The sequence below is a fragment of the Ambystoma mexicanum genome, chromosome 10 (genome assembly GCF_040938575.1).
Source record: "Ambystoma mexicanum isolate Mex_15411 chromosome 10, UKY_AmexF1_1, whole genome shotgun sequence".
Taxonomy (NCBI): Eukaryota; Metazoa; Chordata; class Amphibia; order Caudata; family Ambystomatidae; genus Ambystoma; species Ambystoma mexicanum.
This window is the reverse complement of record NC_090932.1, coordinates 1,535,834,171-1,535,858,835: the sequence shown is the minus strand read 5'-3', so window position 1 is coordinate 1,535,858,835 and position 24,665 is coordinate 1,535,834,171. Positions and strand designations below refer to the sequence as shown.

Below are 24,665 nucleotides of genomic sequence, written 5' to 3'. Positions count from 1 at the left end.
TCTGAACTGTTCAAGGTTATTTGGTTGCAGCAGCAAGGGAGCAAGAGGTCGTAAATGTCACTAAGGGCCTTCGGAGAAGGACCAGGGGGACAGAACCACAATGTAACTGGTGTTTGAGATGATCTTGGTACTCGACAGCATCGAGTGGCTTCCAGCATGCTTTGTAGCTCCGGCGACAGAGTTCAAGAGGGACGACAGATGCAGATATCAGTTGGCAGGCAGTTTGGTAAGTGAGGCTGGCGGACGGCTGCAGGCTGCCCTACCCGGCGGCTCGGGGTGAAGAATCGTTGTCTGTGTGCTGGTTGGTGGATCTGGAACGCTGGTCGAGGGTTCTCAGACGGCTTTAGTGACTGCAGCGTGAGAACAGCCACAGTGGTGCAGCCGGTCGCAGTTTGAGAGCTCGACTGCTTCGAAAAAGTCCTTAAAAGATGGACGCTGGTTGATGCTTGTTGTGGCACTCCTCCGAGCTTCTTCTCAATGCTTGGGTCGACGTTTAAGGCGGCCGACCCAAAGCTGAGAAGAGTGTTTGCCGGCAACGGCCTTGTCCTTTGTTCAGAGACTCTCTGGCACTTCCCACCTAGGAAGCTTGCTGGCTTAACCTAGCAGGGCACGCTGTGTGCTGGCTGGGTACCGGTTCTGGTGCTGCTTGATGGATCCTCTGAGTCGGGTATCTCCCTCTGTTCCCTGGGAGATGTTTTGGGAGGTATTTTGCTTCCCTCTTGGAAATCCTGGACTTCCTTCACTGGCGGAAGCCGTGAGGCAGACTGTACCATCACCGAGGGTCCGAATGAGTCCTTCTTCGTACTCCTTTTGAAGTCGTCGGATGATCTGCTCAGTGAGGGGCTCAGCCCTCTTTTAAAGCCAAATGGGCCCCAGTGATTGGAGCATGCTAAGCCTACCTTAAAGACCCAATCCTGGGTCCCCACCACCAATCTTCTGTCATGCGTAAGGTCATGACCAGAGTGCTTTGCAACAGGAAAGGTAAGGGGTGACAACATGTACTACTAAGCCGCACCCATCTTCCTGTCTCCTGTGGATCAAAGTGGCTCTCTGGTTAATTGAGCTCGAGAACAGACTGTCTGCATCAAATCACATATATCTTCCCTCTGAAAGGGGGTGGCCCTGCAGCGGTTGCCTACTGTAAACAGTTGTTCCACACATGACATTCAATGGCCTTCATACAGAGGGGTGGGAGCTAGCTTCAAGCTGACACATTGCATATGAAAAAGGTGTTGGGGTTTCCTGCCCTGTGTTAGTTCTGTGAACAGGCCTCTTGGCAGGCCTGCTTCACTTAACTCTCATCAGTATGCGCTGCCATCAGAGAGAACCTAACAATAGGCAGGGCATATCGATGGAGCCTTTGCTATTTTAAGTAGGCTGACCAGGGCCGGAGGAAGGCGTTGCCTTCCCCCTTCAGAGATGCTTTGATGTACCCATGGCTGTCACATTGCAGCTAAATGTGACAGGAGGACCGCACCGGTAGACTGTGTCCCCCAGAGTGCACTTGACTATGTGTTTGTTGTGCAGTGTCCATTGGGAAATGTGTGCGGAATAGCCCCACACATTTCCAGGAGGTTTACCTACCAACATTCCATTTCTTTTTTAAAAGTATCAAACCAGCCCAGGCGGAGCGCACACTCCCCGTGCGGATGGTCTAATTCCTCACTCTTGGTCAGGTTCTTCAATTCCTACCAGTCAAGTGGTCTCTTCTGTCTGTGTCTGCACTTCATTTGCACAGCAAACAGGCATGTCTTTCCCATGGCAACAGTGTCTTCTCCAAGCTGCACACACAGACAGCCGTTTCTCAGGCTAAATGTTCTCTTCTGACCTCAGTGGCAGAGCCACGCTAAGCAGATGGCTCTGCAAAGGCCCAGGGGCTACAGCAAAAAGCCTGAACAGGGCAAGGCCGCTTCATTTTTGGCAGTGGAGTGGAAGTAGAATTGCAGGGTCCGCCCTATGAGACAGGGTACAAGACGTGAATTACATAGGACCTTTTCACTTTTCCCAGAGTCCCCTGCAAAATCGGGTCTATTTTCAAGGACAAGTGCAATTATCACAAACAGGTAGGTATGTGATGGCATGGAAATGTATCGAAATTGTAATGGTTTGGTCAACAGTTGGAACGCTCAGAGACAAATTGATTCACTTCTTGTCAATGTCCTGGCTGCACTGCAGAAACAGCTGGTCGTCCTGGTGGAGCATCACTTCACCTGTCCCCAAAGGAGCCCATTTCTCGATGCTGTCCTCGCTCCTGTGCAATCCTCCAATGGCTCTTTGCATTCTCAAGCCTCTCCCATGTTGCCTTGGCAGCGGCCTGCCCAATAATCTCTCAGGAGGGCGGGGTCACTTGCCAACAGGCCACCGATCATGCTAAGGGAAAGAGCGCACAGGTAGCAGCCTGCTCATTTGCATGTTTACTCCCAGAATCCTATGCATACCTTGCTACTATATTTGCTGTCAGTTTGGTGAGCGCAAGATGATACAGGTGTTCACCTCAACAAATCTCGGCACTGGAATCCAGGCGGTTTTATGAGTTTGACAAAGGATGCTCAGGATGGAGCTTGCTGGGATCAGTGCAAGTTAAATGGGAATCCATTCCCGGGGCGCACGGGCCTCTGGGTCAGGTGCTTTAGCTTTACGCAGTGGCAGTATCGTAGCTCATGAGGTTTAACCGAGGCGCGATTATTGTTTATTGAAAACTTTACCCAATACCCCGCCATGACAGCTTGAAATATAGCTGGAATTGGTAATTTTTGACAGTCTCTACGGAGGCTGAACCGATTTGTTTGAAAAGGAGACAATGACGCTTTTACTCCACTGGAGAAGACCTAGCAAGAGGGGTGTGTTTTTCGGAACCCATCCCTTCTATTCTTTGTTCTCTCGTGGCCTACCCTCAACAAAGGGGTTTACTTCCAGAAGCTAGCGCATTCGTAAACTCCAAGCGGCGCAGCGAAGTCTATGGAACCGTGACCATGCAGCAGGTGCATTAAGCGCCTCAGTTGTCTCGCTGCCTTCCTGATCTCACGACATGAAAACCATGAGCTTTCAGAACCTAGCAGACAGTGACCTGTCTGCCTTCGATCCTCTTTGCCACATCTGCTCTTGCGAAAGTCATCAGATTGTTGGATGGTTACTCAGGGAGGTCTGGCTGCCACTGAAGCCAACCGCAGCAGAGGGGTCGCTTTACCTTTGGCCTTCGCTCACCATCTCAGTCTTCCCAAGAGAGGCAAAAGGGCATTTCTGTCCCCATGCATTCTATAGACACATATTCACGTGGAGTCAACAACCCGACCTCTCTTGGTGTGACGAATCAACTTCCGGGGCACTAGTGGTCCAGGGAGGAATATCGCTTTCTAGACCATCAATCAGTCCCACACCTCTAGTACACCGGAAGGGGTCCGAACAGTGGACGGAACGTCAGGCTGGTTAGTTGCAACAGAGCGAAAAAACAATTGTGACCCACTGATAAAAGGGACTGTCCAGTCAAGGTTGTATACAAATATCTACTTTAGTATTAATACAACAGACAGTTCTAACACACTACAAAATACAACCCACCCTATAAAGGAAAACAGGGGACAGACAGTTTCACAAAGGAGAGGGATGCACTCTGGATACTGACAGGAGTGCAGTCGGTAAAGCAATCAGTCTGAACTGTTCAAGGTTATTTGTTTGCAGCAGCAAGGGAGCAAGAGGTCGTAAATGTCACTAAGGGCCTTCGGAGAAGGACCAGGGGGACAGAACCACAATGTAACTGGTGTTTGAGATGATCTTGGTACTCGACAGCATCGAGTGGCTTCCAGCATGCTTTGTAGCTCCGGCGACAGAGTTCAAGAGGGACGACAGATGCGGATATCAGTTGGCAGGCAGTTTGGTAAGCGAGGCTGGGCGGACGGCTGCAGGCTGCCCTACCCGGCGGCTCGGGGTGAAGAATCGTTGTCTGTGTGCTGGTTGGTGGATCTGGAACGCTGGTCGAGGGTTCTCAGACGGCTTTAGTGACTGCAGCGTGAGAACAGCCACAGTGGTGCAGCCGGTCGCAGTTTGAGAGCTCGACTGCTTCGAAAAAGTCCTTAAAAGATGGACGCTGGTTGATGCTTGTTGTGGCACTCCTCCGAGCTTCTTCTCAATGCTTGGGTCGACGTTTAAGGCGGCCGACCCAAAGCTGAGAAGAGTGTTTGCCGGCAACGGCCTTGTCCTTTGTTCAGAGACTCTCTGGCACTTCCCACCTAGGAAGCTTGCTGGCTTAACCTAGCAGGGCACGCTGTGTGCTGGCTGGGTACCGGTTCTGGTGCTGCTTGATGGATCCTCTGAGTCGGGTATCTCCCTCTGTTCCCTGGGAGATGTTTTGGGAGGTATTTTGCTTCCCTCTTGGAAATCCTGGACTTCCTTCACTGGCGGAAGCCGTGAGGCAGACTGTACCATCACCGAGGGTCCGAATGAGTCCTTCTTCGTACTCCTTTTGAAGTCGTCGGATGATCTGCTCAGTGAGGGGCTCAGCCCTCTTTTAAAGCCAAATGGGCCCCAGTGATTGGAGCATGCTAAGCCTACCTTAAAGACCCAATCCTGGGTCCCCACCACCAATCTTCTGTCATGCGTAAGGTCATGACCAGAGTGCTTTGCAACAGGAAAGGTAAGGGGTGACAACATGTACTACTAAGCCGCACCCATCTTCCTGTCTCCTGTGGATCAAAGTGGCTCTCTGGTTAATTGAGCTCGAGAACAGACTGTCTGCATCAAATCACATATATCTTCCCTCTGAAAGGGGGTGGCCCTGCAGCGGTTGCCTACTGTAAACAGTTGTTCCACACATGACATTCAATGGCCTTCATACAGAGGGGTGGGAGCTAGCTTCAAGCTGACACATTGCATATGAAAAAGGTGTTGGGGTTTCCTGCCCTGTGTTAGTTCTGTGAACAGGCCTCTTGGCAGGCCTGCTTCACTTAACTCTCATCAGTATGCGCTGCCATCAGAGAGAACATAACAATAGGCAGGGCATATCGATGGAGCCTTTGCTATTTTAAGTAGGCTGACCAGGGCCGGAGGAAGGCGTTGCCTTCCCCCTTCAGAGATGCTTTGATGTACCCATGGCTGTCACATTGCAGCTAAATGTGACAGGAGGACCGCACCGGTAGACTGTGTCCCCCAGAGTGCACTTGACTATGTGTTTGTTGTGCAGTGTCCATTGGGAAATGTGTGCGGAATAGCCTCACACATTTCCAGGAGGTTTACCTACCAACATTCCATTTCTTTTTTAAAAGTATCAAACCAGCCCAGGCGGAGCGCACACTCCCCGTGCGGATGGTCTAATTCCTCACTCTTGGTCAGGTTCTTCAATTCCTACCAGTCAAGTGGTCTCTTCTGTCTGTGTCTGCACTTCATTTGCACAGCAAACAGGCATGTCTTTCCCATGGCAACAGTGTCTTCTCCAAGCTGCACACACAGACAGCCGTTTCTCAGGCTAAATGTTCTCTTCTGACCTCAGTGGCAGAGCCACACTAAGCAGATGGCTCTGCAAAGGCCCAGGGGCTACAGCAAAAAGCCTGAACAGGGCAAGGCCGCTTCATTTTTGGCAGTGGAGTGGAAGTAGAATTGCAGGGTCCGCCCTATGAGACAGGGTACAAGACGTGAATTACATAGGACCTTTTCACTTTTCCCAGAGTCCCCTGCAAAATCGGGTCTATTTTCAAGGACAAGTGCAATTATCACAAACAGGTAGGTATGTGATGGCATGGAAATGTATCGAAATTGTAATGGTTTGGTCAACAGTTGGAACGCTCAGAGACAAATTGATTCACTTCTTGTCAATGTCCTGGCTGCACTGCAGAAACAGCTGGTCGTCCTGGTGGAGCATCACTTCACCTGTCCCCAAAGGAGCCCATTTCTCGATGCTGTCCTCGCTCCTGTGCAATCCTCCAATGGCTCTTTGCATTCTCAAGCCTCTCCCATGTTGCCTTGGCAGCGGCCTGCACAATAATCTCTCAGGAGGGCGGGGTCACTTGCCAACAGGCCACCTATCATGCTAAGGGAAAGAGCGCACAGGTAGCAGCCTGCTCATTTGCATGTTTACTCCCAGAATCCTATGCATACCTTGCTGCTATATTTGCTGTCAGTTTGGTGAGCGCAAGATGATACAGGTGTTCACCTCAACAAATCTCGGCACTGGAATCCAGGCGGTTTTATGAGTTTGACAAAGGATGCTCAGGATGGAGCTTGCTGGGATCAGTGCAAGTTATATGGGAATCCATTCCCGGGGCGCACGGGCCTCTGGGTCAGGTGCTTTAGCTTTGCGCAGTGTTAGTATCGTAGCTCATGAGGTTTAACCGAGGCGCGATTATTGATTATTGAAAACTTTACCCAATACCCCGCCATGACAGCTTGAAATATAGCTGGAATTGGTAATTTTTGACAGTCTCTACGGAGGCTGAACCGATTTGTTTGAAAAGGAGACAATGACGCTTTTACTCCACTGGAGAAGACCTAGCAAGAGGGGTGTGTTTTTCGGAACCCATCCCTTCTATTCTTTGTTCTCTCGTGGCCTACCCTCAACAAAGGGGTTTACTTCCAGAAGCTAGCGCATTCGTAAACTCCAAGCGGCGCAGCGAAGTCTATGGAACCGTGACCATGCAGCAGGTGCATTAAGCGCCTCAGTTGTCTCGCTGCCTTCCTGATCTCACGACATGAAAACCATGAGCTTTCAGAACCTAGCAGACAGTGACCTGTCTGCCTTCGATCCTCTTTGCCACATCTGCTCTTGCGAAAGTCATCAGATTGTTGGATGGTTACTCAGGGAGGTCTGGCTGCCACTGAAGCCAACCGCAGCAGAGGGGTCGCTTTACCTTTGGCCTTCGCTCACCATCTCAGTCTTCCCAAGAGAGGCAAAAGGGCATTTCTGTCCCCATGCATTCTATAGACACATATTCACGTGGAGTCAACAACCCGACCTCTCTTGGTGTGACGAATCAACTTCCGGGGCACTAGTGGTCCAGGGAGGAATATCGCTTTCTAGACCATCAATCAGTCCCACACCTCTAGTACACCGGAAGGGGTCCGAACAGTGGACGGAACGTCAGGCTGGTTAGTTGCAACAGAGCGAAAAAACAATTGTGACCCACTGATAAAAGGGACTGTCCAGTCAAGGTTGTATACAAATATCTACTTTAGTATTAATACAACAGACAGTTCTAACACACTACAAAATACAACCCACCCTATAAAGGAAAACAGGGGACAGACAGTTTCACAAAGGAGAGGGATGCACTCTGGATACTGACAGGAGTGCAGTCGGTAAAGCAATCAGTCTGAACTGTTCAAGGTTATTTGGTTGCAGCAGCAAGGGAGCAAGAGGTCGTAAATGTCACTAAGGGCCTTCGGAGAAGGACCAGGGGGACAGAACCACAATGTAACTGGTGTTTGAGATGATCTTGGTACTCGACAGCATCGAGTGGCTTCCAGCATGCTTTGTAGCTCCGGCGACAGAGTTCAAGAGGGACGACAGATGCGGATATCAGTTGGCAGGCAGTTTGGTAAGCGAGGCTGGGCGGACGGCTGCAGGCTGCCCTACCCGGCGGCTTGGGGTGAAGAATCGTTGTCTGTGTGCTGGTTGGTGGATCTGGAACGCTGGTCGAGGGTTCTCAGACGGCTTTAGTGACTGCAGCGTGAGAACAGCCACAGTGGTGCAGCCGGTCGCAGTTTGAGAGCTCGACTGCTTCGAAAAAGTCCTTAAAAGATGGACGCTGGTTGATGCTTGTTGTGGCACTCCTCCGAGCTTCTTCTCAATGCTTGGGTCGACGTTTAAGGCGGCCGACCCAAAGCTGAGAAGAGTGTTTGCCGGCAACGGCCTTGTCCTTTGTTCAGAGACTCTCTGGCACTTCCCACCTAGGAAGCTTGCTGGCGTAACCTAGCAGGGCACGCTGTGTGCTGGCTGGGTACCGGTTCTGGTGCTGCTTGATGGATCCTCTGAGTCGGGTATCTCCCTCTGTTCCCTGGGAGATGTTTTGGGAGGTATTTTGCTTCCCTCTTGGAAATCCTGGACTTCCTTCACTGGCGGAAGCCGTGAGGCAGACTGTACCATCACCGAGGGTCCGAATGAGTCCTTCTTCGTACTCCTTTTGAAGTCGTCGGATGATCTGCTCAGTGAGGGGCTCAGCCCTCTTTTAAAGCCAAATGGGCCCCAGTGATTGGAGCATGCTAAGCCTACCTTAAAGACCCAATCCTGGGTCCCCACCACCAATCTTCTGTCATGCGTAAGGTCATGACCAGAGTGCTTTGCAACAGGAAAGGTAAGGGGTGACAACATGTACTACTAAGCCGCACCCATCTTCCTGTCTCCTGTGGATCAAAGTGGCTCTCTGGTTAATTGAGCTCGAGAACAGACTGTCTGCATCAAATCACATATATCTTCCCTCTGAAAGGGGGTGGCCCTGCAGCGGTTGCCTACTGTAAACAGTTGTTCCACACATGACATTCAATGGCCTTCATACAGAGGGGTGGGAGCTAGCTTCAAGCTGACACATTGCATATGAAAAAGGTGTTGGGGTTTCCTGCCCTGTGTTAGTTCTGTGAACAGGCCTCTTGGCAGGCCTGCTTCACTTAACTCTCATCAGTATGCGCTGCCATCAGAGAGAACCTAACAATAGGCAGGGCATATCGATGGAGCCTTTGCTATTTTAAGTAGGCTGACCAGGGCCGGAGGAAGGCGTTGCCTTCCCCCTTCAGAGATGCTTTGATGTACCCATGGCTGTCACATTGCAGCTAAATGTGACAGGAGGACCGCACTGGTAGACTGTGTCCCCCAGAGTGCACTTGACTATGTGTTTGTTGTGCAGTGTCCATTGGGAAATGTGTGCGGGATAGCCCCACACATTTCCAGGAGGTTTACCTACCAACATTCCATTTCTTTTTTAAAAGTATCAAACCAGCCCAGGCGGAGCGCACACTCCCCGTGCGGATGGTCTAATTCCTCACTCTTGGTCAGGTTCTTCAATTCCTACCAGTCAAGTGGTCTCCTCTGTCTGTGTCTGCACTTCATTTGCACAGCAAACAGGCATGTCTTTCCCATGGCAACAGTGTCTTCTCCAAGCTGCACACACAGACAGCCGTTTCTCAGGCTAAATGTTCGCTTCTGACCTCAGTGGCAGAGCCACACTAAGCAGATGGCTCTGCAAAGGCCCAGGGGCTACAGCAAAAAGCCTGAACAGGGCAAGGCCGCTTCATTTTTGGCAGTGGAGTGGAAGTAGAATTGCAGGGTCCGCCCTATGAGACAGGGTACAAGACGTGAATTACATAGGACCTTTTCACTTTTCCCAGAGTCCCCTGCAAAATCGGGTCTATTTTCAAGGACAAGTGCAATTATCACAAACAGGTAGGTATGTGATGGCATGGAAATGTATCGAAATTGTAATGGTTTGGTCAACAGTTGGAACGCTCAGAGACAAATTGATTCACTTCTTGTCAATGTCCTGGCTGCACTGCAGAAACAGCTGGTCGTCCTGGTGGAGCATCACTTCACCTGTCCCCAAAGGAGCCCATTTCTCGATGCTGTCCTCGCTCCTGTGCAATCCTCCAATGGCTCTTTGCATTCTCAAGCCTCTCCCAAGTTGCCTTGGCAGCGGCCTGCCCAATAATCTCTCAGGAGGGCGGGGTCACTTGCCAACAGGCCACCGATCATGCTAAGGGAAAGAGCGCACAGGTAGCAGCCTGCTCATTTGCATGTTTACTCCCAGAATCCTATGCATACCTTGCTACTATATTTGCTGTCAGTTTGGTGAGCGCAAGATGATACAGGTGTTCACCTCAACAAATCTCGGCACTGGAATCCAGGCGGTTTTATGAGTTTGACAAAGGATGCTCAGGATGGAGCTTGCTGGGATCAGTGCAAGTTAAATGGGAATCCATTCCCGGGGCGCACGGGCCTCTGGGTCAGGTGCTTTAGCTTTGCGCAGTGGCAGTATCGTAGCTCATGAGGTTTAACCGAGGCGCGATTATTGCTTATTGAAAACTTTACCCAATACCCCGCCATGACAGCTTGAAATATAGCTGGAATTGGTAATTTTTGACAGTCTCTACGGAGGCTGAACCGATTTGTTTGAAAAGGAGACAATGACGCTTTTACTCCACTGGAGAAGACCTAGCAAGAGGGGTGTGTTTTTCGGAACCCATCCCTTCTATTCTTTGTTCTCTCGTGGCCTACCCTCAACAAAGGGGTTTACTTCCAGAAGCTAGCGCATTCGTAAACTCCAAGCGGCGCAGCGAAGTCTATGGAACCGTGACCATGCAGCAGGTGCATTAAGCGCCTCAGTTGTCTCGCTGCCTTCCTGATCTCACGACATGAAAACCATGAGCTTTCAGAACCTAGCAGACAGTGACCTGTCTGCCTTCGATCCTCTTTGCCACATCTGCTCTTGCGAAAGTCATCAGATTGTTGGATGGTTACTCAGGGAGGTCTGGCTGCCACTGAAGCCAACCGCAGCAGAGGGGTCGCTTTACCTTTGGCCTTCGCTCACCATCTCAGTCTTCCCAAGAGAGGCAAAAGGGCATTTCTGTCCCCATGCATTCTATAGACACATATTCACGTGGAGTCAACAACCCGACCTCTCTTGGTGTGACGAATCAACTTCCGGGGCACTAGTGGTCCAGGGAGGAATATCGCTTTCTAGACCATCAATCAGTCCCACACCTCTAGTACACCGGAAGGGGTCCGAACAGTGGACGGAACGTCAGGCTGGTTAGTTGCAACAGAGCGAAAAAACAATTGTGACCCACTGATAAAAGGGACTGTCCAGTCAAGGTTGTATACAAATATCTACTTTAGTATTAATACAACAGACAGTTCTAACACACTACAAAATACAACCCACCCTATAAAGGAAAACAGGGGACAGACAGTTTCACAAAGGAGAGGGATGCACTCTGGATACTGACAGGAGTGCAGTCGGTAAAGCAATCAGTCTGAACTGTTCAAGGTTATTTGTTTGCAGCAGCAAGGGAGCAAGAGGTCGTAAATGTCACTAAGGGCCTTCGGAGAAGGACCAGGGGGACAGAACCACAATGTAACTGGTGTTTGAGATGATCTTGGTACTCGACAGCATCGAGTGGCTTCCAGCATGCTTTGTAGCTCCGGCGACAGAGTTCAAGAGGGACGACAGATGCGGATATCAGTTGGCAGGCAGTTTGGTAAGCGAGGCTGGGCGGACGGCTGCAGGCTGCCCTACCCGGCGGCTCGGGGTGAAGAATCGTTGTCTGTGTGCTGGTTGGTGGATCTGGAACGGTGGTCGAGGGTTCTCAGACGGCTTTAGTGACTGCAGCGTGAGAACAGCCACAGTGGTGCAGCCGGTCGCAGTTTGAGAGCTCGACTGCTTCGAAAAAGTCCTTAAAAGATGGACGCTGGTTGATGCTTGTTGTGGCACTCCTCCGAGCTTCTTCTCAATGCTTGGGTCGACGTTTAAGGCGGCCGACCCAAAGCTGAGAAGAGTGTTTGCCGGCAACGGCCTTGTCCTTTGTTCAGAGACTCTCTGGCACTTCCCACCTAGGAAGCTTGCTGGCTTAACCTAGCAGGGCACGCTGTGTGCTGGCTGGGTACCGGTTCTGGTGCTGCTTGATGGATCCTCTGAGTCGGGTATCTCCCTCTGTTCCCTGGGAGATGTTTTGGGAGGTATTTTGCTTCCCTCTTGGAAATCCTGGACTTCCTTCACTGGCGGAAGCCGTGAGGCAGACTGTACCATCACCGAGGGTCCGAATGAGTCCTTCTTCGTACTCCTTTTGAAGTCGTCGGATGATCTGCTCAGTGAGGGGCTCAGCCCTCTTTTAAAGCCAAATGGGCCCCAGTGATTGGAGCATGCTAAGCCTACCTTAAAGACCCAATCCTGGGTCCCCACCACCAATCTTCTGTCATGCGTAAGGTCATGACCAGAGTGCTTTGCAACAGGAAAGGTAAGGGGTGACAACATGTACTACTAAGCCGCACCCATCTTCCTGTCTCCTGTGGATCAAAGTGGCTCTCTGGTTAATTGAGCTCGAGAACAGACTGTCTGCATCAAATCACATATATCTTCCCTCTGAAAGGGGGTGGCCCTGCAGCGGTTGCCTACTGTAAACAGTTGTTCCACACATGACATTCAATGGCCTTCATACAGAGGGGTGGGAGCTAGCTTCAAGCTGACACATTGCATATGAAAAAGGTGTTGGGGTTTCCTGCCCTGTGTTAGTTCTGTGAACAGGCCTCTTGGCAGGCCTGCTTCACTTAACTCTCATCAGTATGCGCTGCCATCAGAGAGAACATAACAATAGGCAGGGCATATCGATGGAGCCTTTGCTATTTTAAGTAGGCTGACCAGGGCCGGAGGAAGGCGTTGCCTTCCCCCTTCAGAGATGCTTTGATGTACCCATGGCTGTCACATTGCAGCTAAATGTGACAGGAGGACCGCACCGGTAGACTGTGTCCCCCAGAGTGCACTTGACTATGTGTTTGTTGTGCAGTGTCCATTGGGAAATGTGTGCGGAATAGCCCCACACATTTCCAGGAGGTTTACCTACCAACATTCCATTTCTTTTTTAAAAGTATCAAACCAGCCCAGGCGGAGCGCACACTCCCCGTGCGGATGGTCTAATTCCTCACTCTTGGTAAGGTTCTTCAATTCCTACCAGTCAAGTGGTCTCTTCTGTCTGTGTCTGCACTTCATTTGCACAGCAAACAGGCATGTCTTTCCCATGGCAACAGTGTCTTCTCCAAGCTGCACACACAGACAGCCGTTTCTCAGGCTAAATGTTCTCTTCTGACCTCAGTGGCAGAGCCACACTAAGCAGATGGCTCTGCAAAGGCCCAGGGGCTACAGCAAAAAGCCTGAACAGGGCAAGGCCGCTTCATTTTTGGCAGTGGAGTGGAAGTAGAATTGCAGGGTCCGCCCTATGAGACAGGGTACAAGACGTGAATTACATAGGACCTTTTCACTTTTCCCAGAGTCCCCTGCAAAATCGGGTCTATTTTCAAGGACAAGTGCAATTATCACAAACAGGTAGGTATGTGATGGCATGGAAATGTATCGAAATTGTAATGGTTTGGTCAACAGTTGGAACGCTCAGAGACAAATTGATTCACTTCTTGTCAATGTCCTGGCTGCACTGCAGAAACAGCTGGTCGTCCTGGTGGAGCATCACTTCACCTGTCCCCAAAGGAGCCCATTTCTCGATGCTGTCCTCGCTCCTGTGCAATCCTCCAATGGCTCTTTGCATTCTCAAGCCTCTCCCATGTTGCCTTGGCAGCGGCCTGCACAATAATCTCTCAGGAGGGCGGGGTCACTTGCCAACAGGCCACCTATCATGCTAAGGGAAAGAGCGCACAGGTAGCAGCCTGCTCATTTGCATGTTTACTCCCAGAATCCTATGCATACCTTGCTGCTATATTTGCTGTCAGTTTGGTGAGCGCAAGATGATACAGGTGTTCACCTCAACAAATCTCGGCACTGGAATCCAGGCGGTTTTATGAGTTTGACAAAGGATGCTCAGGATGGAGCTTGCTGGGATCAGTGCAAGTTATATGGGAATCCATTCCCGGGGCGCACGGGCCTCTGGGTCAGGTGCTTTAGCTTTGCGCAGTGGCAGTATCGTAGCTCATGAGGTTTAACCGAGGCGCGATTATTGATTATTGAAAACTTTACCCAATACCCCGCCATGACAGCTTGAAATATAGCTGGAATTGGTAATTTTTGACAGTCTCTACGGAGGCTGAACCGATTTGTTTGAAAAGGAGACAATGACGCTTTTACTCCACTGGAGAAGACCTAGCAAGAGGGGTGTGTTTTTTGGAACCCATCCCTTCTATTCTTTGTTCTCTCGTGGCCTACCCTCAACAAAGGGGTTTACTTCCAGAAGCTAGCGCATCCTAAACTCCAAGCGGCGCAGCGAAGTCTATGGAACCGTGACCATGCAGCAGGTGCATTAAGCGCCTCAGTTGTCTCGCTGCCTTCCTGATCTCACGGCATGAAAACCATGAGCTTTCAGAACCTAGCAGACAGTGACCTGTCTGCCTTCGATCCTCTTTGCCACATCTGCTCTTGCGAAAGTCATCAGATTGTTGGATGGTTACTCAGGGAGGTCTGGCTGCCACTGAAGCCAACCGCAGCAGAGGGGTCGCTTTACCTTTGGCCTTCGCTCACCATCTCAGTCTTCCCAAGAGAGGCAAAAGGGCATTTCTGTCCCCATGCATTCTATAGACACATATTCACGTGGAGTCAACAACCCGACCTCTCTTGGTGTGACGAATCAACTTCCGGGGCACTAGTGGTCCAGGGAGGAATATCGCTTTCTAGACCATCAATCAGTCCCACACCTCTAGTACACCGGAAGGGGTCCGAACAGTGGACGGAACGTCAGGCTGGTTAGTTGCAACAGAGCGAAAAAACAATTGTGACCCACTGATAAAAGGGACTGTCCAGTCAAGGTTGTATACAAATATCTACTTTAGTATTAATACAACAGACAGTTCTAACACACTACAAAATACAACCCACCCTATAAAGGAAAACAGGGGACAGACAGTTTCACAAAGGAGAGGGATGCACTCTGGATACTGACAGGAGTGCAGTCGGTAAAGCAATCAGTCTGAACTGTTCAAGGTTATTTGGTTGCAGCAGCAAGGGAGCAAGAGGTCGTAAATGTCACTAAGGGCCTTCGGAGAAGGACCAGGGGGACAGAACCACAATGTAACTGGTGTTTGAGATGATCTTGGTACTCGACAGCATCGAGTGGCTTCCAGCATGCTTTGTAGCTCCGGCGACAGAGTTCAAGAGGGACGACAGATGCGGATATCAGTTGGCAGGCAGTTTGGTAAGCGAGGCTGGGCGGACGGCTGCAGGCTGCCCTACCCGGCGGCTTGGGGTGAAGAATCGTTGTCTGTGTGCTGGTTGGTGGATCTGGAACGCTGGTCGAGGGTTCTCAGACGGCTTTAGTGACTGCAGCGTGAGAACAGCCACAGTGGTGCAGCCGGTCGCAGTTTGAGAGCTCGACTGCTTCGAAAAAGTCCTTAAAAGATGGACGCTGGTTGATGCTTGTTGTGGCACTCCTCCGAGCTTCTTCTCAATGCTTGGATCGACGTTTAAGGCGGCCGACCCAAAGCTGAGAAGAGTGTTTGCCGGCAACGGCCTTGTCCTTTGTTCAGAGACTCTCTGGCACTTCCCACCTAGGAAGCTTGCTGGCGTAACCTAGCAGGGCACGCTGTGTGCTGGCTGGGTACCGGTTCTGGTGCTGCTTGATGGATCCTCTGAGTCGGGTATCTCCCTCTGTTCCCTGGGAGATGTTTTGGGAGGTATTTTGCTTCCCTCTTGGAAATCCTGGACTTCCTTCACTGGCGGAAGCCGTGAGGCAGACTGTACCATCACCGAGGGTCCGAATGAGTCCTTCTTCGTACTCCTTTTGAAGTCGTCGGATGATCTGCTCAGTGAGGGGCTCAGCCCTCTTTTAAAGCCAAATGGGCCCCAGTGATTGGAGCATGCTAAGCCTACCTTAAAGACCCAATCCTGGGTCCCCACCACCAATCTTCTGTCATGCGTAAGGTCATGACCAGAGTGCTTTGCAACAGGAAAGGTAAGGGGTGACAACATGTACTACTAAGCCGCACCCATCTTCCTGTCTCCTGTGGATCAAAGTGGCTCTCTGGTTAATTGAGCTCGAGAACAGACTGTCTGCATCAAATCACATATATCTTCCCTCTGAAAGGGGGTGGCCCTGCAGCGGTTGCCTACTGTAAACAGTTGTTCCACACATGACATTCAATGGCCTTCATACAGAGGGGTGGGAGCTAGCTTCAAGCTGACACATTGCATATGAAAAAGGTGTTGGGGTTTCCTGCCCTGTGTTAGTTCTGTGAACAGGCCTCTTGGCAGGCCTGCTTCACTTAACTCTCATCAGTATGCGCTGCCATCAGAGAGAACCTAACAATAGGCAGGGCATATCGATGGAGCCTTTGCTATTTTAAGTAGGCTGACCAGGGCCGGAGGAAGGCGTTGCCTTCCCCCTTCAGAGATGCTTTGATGTACCCATGGCTGTCACATTGCAGCTAAATGTGACAGGAGGACCGCACCGGTAGACTGTGTCCCCCAGAGTGCACTTGACTATGTGTTTGTTGTGCAGTGTCCATTGGGAAATGTGTGCGGGATAGCCCCACACATTTCCAGGAGGTTTACCTACCAACATTCCATTTCTTTTTTAAAAGTATCAAACCAGCCCAGGCGGAGCGCACACTCCCCGTGCGGATGGTCTAATTCCTCACTCTTGGTCAGGTTCTTCAATTCCTACCAGTCAAGTGGTCTCTTCTGTCTGTGTCTGCACTTCATTTGCACAGCAAACAGGCATGTCTTTCCCATGGCAACAGTGTCTTCTCCAAGCTGCACACACAGACAGCCGTTTCTCAGGCTAAATGTTCTCTTCTGACCTCAGTGGCAGAGCCACACTAAGCAGATGGCTCTGCAAAGGCCCAGGGGCTACAGCAAAAAGCCTGAACAGGGCAAGGCCGCTTCATTTTTGGCAGTGGAGTGGAAGTAGAATTGCAGGGTCCGCCCTATGAGACAGGGTACAAGACGTGAATTACATAGGACCTTTTCACTTTTCCCAGAGTCCCCTGCAAAATCGGGTCTATTTTCAAGGACAAGTGCAATTATCACAAACAGGTAGGTATGTGATGGCATGGAAATGTATCGAAATTGTAATGGTTTGGTCAACAGTTGGAACGCTCAGAGACAAATTGATTCACTTCTTGTCAATGTCCTGGCTGCACTGCAGAAACAGCTGGTCGTCCTGGTGGAGCATCACTTCACCTGTCCCCAAAGGAGCCCATTTCTCGATGCTGTCCTCGCTCCTGTGCAATCCTCCAATGGCTCTTTGCATTCTCAAGCCTCTCCCATGTTGCCTTGGCAGCGGCCTGCCCAATAATCTCTCAGGAGGGCGGGGTCACTTGCCAACAGGCCACCGATCATGCTAAGGGAAAGAGCGCACAGGTAGCAGCCTGCTCATTTGCATGTTTACTCCCAGAATCCTATGCATACCTTGCTACTATATTTGCTGACAGTTTGGTGAGCGCAAGATGATACAGGTGTTCACCTCAACAAATCTCGGCACTGGAATCCAGGCGGTTTTATGAGTTTGACAAAGGATGCTCAGGATGGAGCTTGCTGGGATCAGTGCAAGTTAAATGGGAATCCATTCCCGGGGCGCACGGGCCTCTGGGTCAGGTGCTTTAGCTTTGCGCAGTGGCAGTATCGTAGCTCATGAGGTTTAACCGAGGCGCGATTATTGCTTATTGAAAACTTTACCCAATACCCCGCCATGACAGCTTGAAATATAGCTGGAATTGGTAATTTTTGACAGTCTCTACGGAGGCTGAACCGATTTGTTTGAAAAGGAGACAATGACGCTTTTACTCCACTGGAGAAGACCTAGCAAGAGGGGTGTGTTTTTCGGAACCCATCCCTTCTATTCTTTGTTCTCTCGTGGCCTACCCTCAACAAAGGGGTTTACTTCCAGAAGCTAGCGCATTCGTAAACTCCAAGCGGCGCAGCGAAGTCTATGGAACCGTGACCATGCAGCAGGTGCATTAAGCGCCTCAGTTGTCTCGCTGCCTTCCTGATCTCACGACATGAAAACCATGAGCTTTCAGAACCTAGCAGACAGTGACCTGTCTGCCTTCGATCCTCTTTGCCACATCTGCTCTTGCGAAAGTCATCAGATTGTTGGATGGTTACTCAGGGAGGTCTGGCTGCCACTGAAGCCAACCGCAGCAGAGGGGTCGCTTTACCTTTGGCCTTCGCTCACCATCTCAGTCTTCCCAAGAGAGGCAAAAGGGCATTTCTGTCCCCATGCATTCTATAGACACATATTCACGTGGAGTCAACAACCCGACCTCTCTTGGTGTGACGAATCAACTTCCGGGGCACTAGTGGTCCAGGGAGGAATATCGCTTTCTAGACCATCAATCAGTCCCACACCTCTAGTACACCGGAAGGGGTCCGAACAGTGGACGGAACGTCAGGCTGGTTAGTTGCAACAGAGCGAAAAAACAATTGTGACCCACTGATAAAAGGGACTGTCCAGTCAAGGTTGTATACAAATATCTACTTTAGTATTAATACAACAGACAGTTCTAACACACTACAAAATACAACCCACCCTATAAAGGAAAACAGGGGACAGACAGTTTCACAAAGGAGAGGGATGCACTCTGGATACTGACAGGAGTGCAGTCGGTAAAGCAATCAGTCTGAACTGTTCAAGGTTATTTGGTTGCAGCAGCAAGGGAGCAAGAGGTCGTAAATGTCACTAAGGGCCTTCGGAGAAGGACCAGGGGGACAGAACCACAATGTAACTGGTGTTTGAGATGATCTTGGTACTCGACAGCATCGAGTGGCTTCCAGCATGCTTTGTAGCTCCGGCGACAGATTTCAAGAGGGACGACAGATGCGGATATCAGTTGGCAGGCAGTTTGGTAAGCGAGGCTGGGCGGACGGCTGCAGGCTGCCCTACCCGGCGGCTCGGGGTGAAGAATCGTTGTCTGTGTGCTGGTTGGTGGATCTGGAACGCTGGTCGAGGGTTCTCAGACGGCTTTAGTGACTGCAGCGTGAGAACAGCCACAGTGGTGCAGCCGGTCGCAGTTTGAGAGCTCGACTGCTTCGAAAAAGTCCTTAAAAGATGGACGCTGGTTGATGCTTGTTGTGGCACTCCTCCGAGCTTCTTCTCAATGCTTGGGTCGACGTTTAAGGCGGCCGACCCAAAGCTGAGAAGAGTGTTTGCCGGCAACGGCCTTGTCCTTTGTTCAGAGACTCTCTGGCACTTCCCACCTAGGAAGCTTGCTGGCTTAACCTAGCAGGGCACGCTGTGTGCTGGCTGGGTACCGGTTCTGGTGCTGCTTGATGGATCCTCTGAGTCGGGTATCTCCCTCTGTTCCCTGGGAGATGTTTTGGGAGGTATTTTGCTTCCCTCTTGGAAATCCTGGACTTCCTTCACTGGCGGAAGCCGTGAGGCAGACTGTACCATCACCGAGGGTCCGAATGAGTCCTTCTTCGTACTCCTTTTGAAGTCGTCGGATGATCTGCTCAGTGAGGGGCTCAGCCCTCTTTTAAAGCCAAATGGGCCCCAGTGATTGGAGCATGCTAAGCCTACCTTAAAGACCCAATCCTGGGTCCCCACCACCAATCTTCTGTCATGCGTAAGGTCATGACCAGAGTGCTTTGCAACAGGAAAGGTAAGGGGTGACAACATGTACTACTAAGCCGCACCCATCTTCCTGTCTCCTGTGGATCAAAGTGGCTCTCTGGTTAATTGAGCTCGAGAACAGACTGTCTGCATCAAATCACATATATCTTCCCTCTGAAAGGGGGTGGCCCTGCAGCGGTTGCCTACTGTAAACAGTTGTTCCACACATGACATTCAATGGCCTTCATACAGAGGGGTGGGAGCTAGCTTCAAGCTGACACATTGCATATGAAAAAGGTGTTGGGGTTTCCTGCCCTGTGTTAGTTCTGTGAACAGGCCTCTTGGCAGGCCTGCTTCACTTAACTCTCATCAGTATGCGCTGCCATCAGAGAGAACCTAACAATAGGCAGGGCATATCGATGGAGCCTTTGCTATTTTAAGTAGGCTGACCAGGGCCGGAGGAAGGCGTTGCCTTCCCCCTTCAGAGATGCTTTGATGTACCCATGGCTGTCACATTGCAGCTAAATGTGACAGGAGGACCGCACCGGTAGACTGTGTCCCCCAGAGTGCACTTGACTATGTGTTTGTTGTGCAGTGTCCATTGGGAAATGTGTGCGGGATAGCCCCACACATTTCCAGGAGGTTTACCTACCAACATTCCATTTCTTTTTTAAAAGTATCAAACCAGCCCAGGCGGAGCGCACACTCCCCGTGCGGATGGTCTAATTCCTCACTCTTGGTCAGGTTCTTCAATTCCTACCAGTCAAGTGGTCTCTTCTGTCTGTGTCTGCACTTCATTTGCACAGCAAACAGGCATGTCTTTCCCATGGCAACAGTGTCTTCTCCAAGCTGCACACACAGACAGCCGTTTCTCAGGCTAAATGTTCTCTTCTGACCACAGTGGCAGAGCCACACTAAGCAGATGGCTCTGCAAAGGCCCAGGGGCTACAGCAAAAAGCCTGAACAGGGCAAGGCCGCTTCATTTTTGGCAGTGGAGTGGAAGTAGAATTGCAGGGTCCGCCCTATGAGACAGGGTACAAGACGTGAATTACATAGGACCTTTTCACTTTTCCCAGAGTCCCCTGCAAAATCGGGTCTATTTTCAAGGACAAGTGCAATTATCACAAACAGGTAGGTATGTGATGGCATGGAAATGTATCGAAATTGTAATGGTTTGGTCAACAGTTGGAACGCTCAGAGACAAATTGATTCACTTCTTGTCAATGTCCTGGCTGCACTGCAGAAACAGCTGGTCGTCCTGGTGGAGCATCACTTCACCTGTCCCCAAAGGAGCCCATTTCTCGATGCTGTCCTCGCTCCTGTGCAATCCTCCAATGGCTCTTTGCATTCTCAAGCCTCTCCCATGTTGCCTTGGCAGCGGCCTGCCCAATAATCTCTCAGGAGGGCGGGGTCACTTGCCAACAGGCCACCGATCATGCTAAGGGAAAGAGCGCACAGGTAGCAGCCTGCTCATTTGCATGTTTACTCCCAGAATCCTATGCATACCTTGCTACTATATTTGCTGTCAGTTTGGTGAGCGCAAGATGATACAGGTGTTCACCTCAACAAATCTCGGCACTGGAATCCAGGCGGTTTTATGAGTTTGACAAAGGATGCTCAGGATGGAGCTTGCTGGGATCAGTGCAAGTTAAATGGGAATCCATTCCCGGGGCGCACGGGCCTCTGGGTCAGGTGCTTTAGCTTTGCGCAGTGGCAGTATCGTAGCTCATGAGGTTTAACCGAGGCGCGATTATTGCTTATTGAAAACTTTACCCAATACCCCGCCATGACAGCTTGAAATATAGCTGGAATTGGTAATTTTTGACAGTCTCTACGGAGGCTGAACCGATTTGTTTGAAAAGGAGACAATGACGCTTTTACTCCACTGGAGAAGACCTAGCAAGAGGGGTGTGTTTTTCGGAACCCATCCCTTCTATTCTTTGTTCTCTCGTGGCCTACCCTCAACAAAGGGGTTTACTTCCAGAAGCTAGCGCATTCGTAAACTCCAAGCGGCGCAGCGAAGTCTATGGAACCGTGACCATGCAGCAGGTGCATTAAGCGCCTCAGTTGTCTCGCTGCCTTCCTGATCTCACGACATGAAAACCATGAGCTTTCAGAACCTAGCAGACAGTGACCTGTCTGCCTTCGATCCTCTTTGCCACATCTGCTCTTGCGAAAGTCATCAGATTGTTGGATGGTTACTCAGGGAGGTCTGGCTGCCACTGAAGCCAACCGCAGCAGAGGGGTCGCTTTACCTTTGGCCTTCGCTCACCATCTCAGTCTTCCCAAGAGAGGCAAAAGGGCATTTCTGTCCCCATGCATTCTATAGACACATATTCACGTGGAGTCAACAACCCGACCTCTCTTGGTGTGACGAATCAACTTCCGGGGCACTAGTGGTCCAGGGAGGAATATCGCTTTCTAGACCATCAATCAGTCCCACACCTCTAGTACACCGGAAGGGGTCCGAACAGTGGACGGAACGTCAGGCTGGTTAGTTGCAACAGAGCGAAAAAACAATTGTGACCCACTGATAAAAGGGACTGTCCAGTCAAGGTTGTATACAAATATCTACTTTAGTATTAATACAACAGACAGTTCTAACACACTACAAAATACAACCCACCCTATAAAGGAAAACAGGGGACAGACAGTTTCACAAAGGAGAGGGATGCACTCTGGATACTGACAGGAGTGCAGTCGGTAAAGCAATCAGTCTGAACTGTTCAAGGTTATTTGGTTGCAGCAGCAAGGGAGCAAGAGGTCGTAAATGTCACTAAGGGCCTTCGGAGAAGGACCAGGGGGACAGAACCACAATGTATCTGGTGTTTGAGATGATCTTGGTACTCGACAGCATCGAGTGGCTTCCAGCATGCTTTGTAGCTCCGGCGACAGAGTTCAAGAGGGACGACAGATGCGGATATCAGTTGGCAGGCAGTTTGGTAAGCGAGGCTGGGCGGACGGCTGCAGGCTGCCCTACCCGGCGGCTCGGGGTGAAGAATCGTTGTCTGTGTGCTGGTTGGTGGATCTGGAACGCTGGTCGAGGGTTCTCAGACGGCTTTAGTGACTGCAGCGTGAGAACAGCCACAGTGGTGCAGCCGGTCGCAGTTTGAGAGCTCGACTGCTTCGAAAAAGTCCTTAAAAGATGGACGCTGGTTGATGCTTGTTGTGGCACTCCTCCGAGCTTCTTCTCAATGCTTGGGTCGACGTTTAAGGCGGCCGACCCAAAGCTGAGAAGAGTGTTTGCCGGCAACGGCCTTGTCCTTTGTTCAGAGACTCTCTGGCACTTCCCACCTAGGAAGCTTGCTGGCTTAACCTAGCAGGGCAGGCTGTGTGCTGGCTGGGTACCGGTTCTGGTGCTGCTTGATGGATCCTCTGAGTCGGGTATCTCCCTCTGTTCCCTGGGAGATGTTTTGGGAGGTATTTTGCTTCCCTCTTGGAAATCCTGGACTTCCTTCACTGGCGGAAGCCGTGAGGCAGACTGTACCATCACCGAGGGTCCGAATGAGTCCTTCTTCGTACTCCTTTTGAAGTCGTCGGATGATCTGCTCAGTGAGGGGCTCAGCCCTCTTTTAAAGCCAAATGGGCCCCAGTGATTGGAGCATGCTAAGCCTACCTTAAAGACCCAATCCTGGGTCCCCACCACCAATCTTCTGTCATGCGTAAGGTCATGACCAGAGTGCTTTGCAACAGGAAAGGTAAGGGGTGACAACATGTACTACTAAGCCGCACCCATCTTCCTGTCTCCTGTGGATCAAAGTGGCTCTCTGGTTAATTGAGCTCGAGAACAGACTGTCTGCATCAAATCACATATATCTTCCCTCTGAAAGGGGGTGGCCCTGCAGCGGTTGCCTACTGTAAACAGTTGTTCCACACATGACATTCAATGGCCTTCATACAGAGGGGTGGGAGCTAGCTTCAAGCTGACACATTGCATATGAAAAAGGTGTTGGGGTTTCCTGCCCTGTGTTAGTTCTGTGAACAGGCCTCTTGGCAGGCCTGCTTCACTTAACTCTCATCAGTATGCGCTGCCATCAGAGAGAACCTAACAATAGGCAGGGCATATCGATGGAGCCTTTGCTATTTTAAGTAGGCTGACCAGGGCCGGAGGAAGGCGTTGCCTTCCCCCTTCAGAGATGCTTTGATGTACCCATGGCTGTCACATTGCAGCTAAATGTGACAGGAGGACCGCACCGGTAGACTGTGTCCCCCAGAGTGCACTTGACTATGTGTTTGTTGTGCAGTGTCCATTGGGAAATGTGTGCGGAATAGCCCCACACATTTCCAGGAGGTTTACCTACCAACATTCCATTTCTTTTTTAAAAGTATCAAACCAGCCCAGGCGGAGCGCACACTCCCCGTGCGGATGGTCTAATTCCTCACTCTTGGTCAGGTTCTTCAATTCCTACCAGTCAAGTGGTCTCTTCTGTCTGTGTCTGCACTTCATTTGCACAGCAAACAGGCATGTCTTTCCCATGGCAACAGTGTCTTCTCCAAGCTGCACACACAGACAGCCGTTTCTCAGGCTAAATGTTCTCTTCTGACATCAGTGGCAGAGCCACACTAAGCAGATGGCTCTGCAAAGGCCCAGGGGCTACAGCAAAAAGCCTGAACAGGGCAAGGCCGCATCATTTTTGGCAGTGGAGTGGAAGTAGAATTGCAGGGTCCGCCCTATGAGACAGGGTACAAGACGTGAATTACATAGGACCTTTTCACTTTTCCCAGAGTCCCCTGCAAAATCGGGTCTATTTTCAAGGACAAGTGCAATTATCACAAACAGGTAGGTATGTGATAGCATGGAAATGTATCGAAATTGTAATGGTTTGGTCAACAGTTGGAACGCTCAGAGACAAATTGATTCACTTCTTGTCAATGTCCTGGCTGCACTGCAGAAACAGCTGGTCGTCCTGGTGGAGCATCACTTCACCTGTCCCCAAAGGAGCCCATTTCTCGATGCTGTCCTCGCTCCTGTGCAATCCTCCAATGGCTCTTTGCATTCTCAAGCCTCTCCCATGTTGCCTTGGCAGCGGCCTGCCCAATAATCTCTCAGGAGGGCGGGGTCACTTGCCAACAGGCCACCGATCATGCTAAGGGAAAGAGCGCACAGGTAGCAGCCTGCTCATTTGCATGTTTACTCCCAGAATCCTATGCATACCTTGCTACTATATTTGCTGTCAGTTTGGTGAGCGCAAGATGATACAGGTGTTCACCTCAACAAATCTCGGCACTGGAATCCAGGCGGTTTTATGAGTTTGACAAAGGATGCTCAGGATGGAGCTTGCTGGGATCAGTGCAAGTTAAATGGGAATCCATTCCCGGGGCGCACGGGCCTCTGGGTCAGGTGCTTTAGCTTTGCGCAGTGGCAGTATCGTAGCTCATGAGGTTTAACCGAGGCGCGATTATTGCTTATTGAAATCTTTACCCAATACCCCGCCATGACAGCTTGAAATATAGCTGGAATTGGTAATTTTTGACAGTCTCTACGGAGG

At 50.7% G+C, this 24,665-nt stretch overlaps 7 non-coding genes across 7 annotated transcripts; all 7 read left to right on the top strand.

Annotated features, from left to right (window-relative positions):
- Window positions 1-2,631: 2,631 nt before the first annotated feature.
- LOC138496770 (U4 spliceosomal RNA) lies at window positions 2,632-2,772 on the top strand. The gene has a single exon (XR_011278251.1). It is a non-coding gene; the product is annotated as a U4 spliceosomal RNA (small nuclear RNA).
- A 3,508-nt stretch (window positions 2,773-6,280) lies between these two features.
- LOC138496796 (U4 spliceosomal RNA) lies at window positions 6,281-6,421 on the top strand. The gene has a single exon (XR_011278275.1). It is a non-coding gene; the product is annotated as a U4 spliceosomal RNA (small nuclear RNA).
- A 3,508-nt stretch (window positions 6,422-9,929) lies between these two features.
- LOC138496367 (U4 spliceosomal RNA) lies at window positions 9,930-10,070 on the top strand. The gene has a single exon (XR_011277885.1). It is a non-coding gene; the product is annotated as a U4 spliceosomal RNA (small nuclear RNA).
- A 3,508-nt stretch (window positions 10,071-13,578) lies between these two features.
- LOC138496755 (U4 spliceosomal RNA) lies at window positions 13,579-13,719 on the top strand. The gene has a single exon (XR_011278238.1). It is a non-coding gene; the product is annotated as a U4 spliceosomal RNA (small nuclear RNA).
- A 3,507-nt stretch (window positions 13,720-17,226) lies between these two features.
- Window positions 17,227-17,367, top strand: LOC138496366 (U4 spliceosomal RNA). The gene has a single exon (XR_011277884.1). It is a non-coding gene; the product is annotated as a U4 spliceosomal RNA (small nuclear RNA).
- A 3,508-nt stretch (window positions 17,368-20,875) lies between these two features.
- Window positions 20,876-21,016, top strand: LOC138496365 (U4 spliceosomal RNA). The gene has a single exon (XR_011277883.1). It is a non-coding gene; the product is annotated as a U4 spliceosomal RNA (small nuclear RNA).
- Window positions 21,017-24,524: 3,508 nt separating this feature from the next.
- LOC138496670 (U4 spliceosomal RNA) lies at window positions 24,525-24,665 on the top strand. The gene has a single exon (XR_011278160.1). It is a non-coding gene; the product is annotated as a U4 spliceosomal RNA (small nuclear RNA).